The following is a 1654-nucleotide window of genomic DNA, read 5'->3' on the forward strand; positions in this document are numbered from 1 at the left end:
TGAGAAAGGTTACAGTGTGTGACCAGGTTTTCCTGGATGTAGTCTCTTCTTCCCCCCTGGAAGATGTTGTTGAGGATTTTCTGTTTGTGTGAGATTTTGAGAGATGCATTCCTCTGAAAATATTTGTCTAAGACCGGAGGGGCCATATATTTTCTGAAGTGCCTGTTCCTCTCTGCTGATCACAGATACAGTCACAGATGACTGGCTTGGTGTGGACACCTACTTATTGAATCCATAAAGTCAGATGAGACAATTCCCATCCTTAATGACAAATTGTGTCCTTTCTCATATATTCCTAGATATAACACTCAAATCTCCATTATTCATTCCAACTATAATTACTTGTGCATGTATGAGGTGGCACCCATAACACATAATCATAATGTTATTTATTGTCCTGTATTAGTAATTTTATCACATTATACTTGAATGCCATATGGTGCAATGAAGAATGTAATGAAGGTTTCCTATGCAATGGATGGAAAGGTTCTACACAAAAATTAATATAATCTGTTCCACTTTGGCATGCCATTCCCCAGGGCTCAGTACTGGGGCCGGTCCTGTTCAATATCTTTATCAACGATCTGGACGAGGGGATCGAGTGCTCCCTCAGTAAGTTTGCAGACGACACCAAGTTGGGCGGGAGTGTGGATCTGCTCGAGGGTAGGAAGGCTCTGCAGAGGGACCTGGACAGGCTGGATCGATGGGCCGAGGCCAACTGTATGAGGTTCAACAAGGCCAAGTGCCGGGTCCTGCACTTCGGCCACAACAACCCCAGGCAACGCTACAGGCTTGGGGAAGAGTGGCTGGAAAGCTGCCCGGAGGAAAAGGACCTGGGGGTGCTGGTCGCCAGACGGCTGAACATGAGCCGGCAGTGTGCCCAGGTGGCCAAGAAGGCCAACGGCATCCTGGCCTGTATCAGAAATAGTGTGGCCAGCAGGAGTAGGGAGGTGATCGTGCCCCTGTACTCGGCACTGGTGAGGCCGCACCTCGAATACTGTGTTCAGTTTTGGGGCCCTCACTACAAGAAGGACATGGAGGTGCTGGAGCGTGTCCAGAGGAGGGCAATGAAGCTGGTGAAGGGCCTGGAGCACAAGTGTTATGAGGAGTGGCTGAGGGAACTGGGACTGTTTAGCCTGGAGAAGAGGAGGCTGAGGGGAGACCTCATTGCGCTCTACAACTACCTGAAAGGAGGTTGTAGCGAGGTGGGTGTTGGTCTCTTCTCCCAAGTAACAAGCGATAGGACAAGAGGAAATGGCCTCAAGTTGCGCCAAGGGAGGTTTAGATTGGACATTAGGAGAAATTTCTTTACTGAAAGAGTGATCAGGCCTTGGAACAGGCTGCCCAGGGAAGTGGTGGAGTCACCATCCCTGGAAGTATTTAAAAGACGTGTAGATGAGGCCCTTAGGGACATGGTGTAGTGGGCATGGTGGTGTTGGGTTGACGGTTGGACACGATGATCTTAGAGGTCTTTTCCAACCTGTATGATTCTATGATTCTATGATTCTATGATTCCTACTGAGAATATCACTGAAGTATATGGTATCTCAGGAAGGAGAATTTTATTTTTAGATTTAAGAGCCAGCCAAAGCTCTGCTGAGTTGTAGGTAGAGCTACTAACTAGGAATGTAAGTGACTTTATTTCAGCAGTATG

This window comes from Calonectris borealis, chromosome 1 (genome assembly GCF_964195595.1).
Source record: "Calonectris borealis chromosome 1, bCalBor7.hap1.2, whole genome shotgun sequence".
In the NCBI taxonomy this organism is placed as follows: domain Eukaryota; kingdom Metazoa; phylum Chordata; class Aves; order Procellariiformes; family Procellariidae; genus Calonectris; species Calonectris borealis.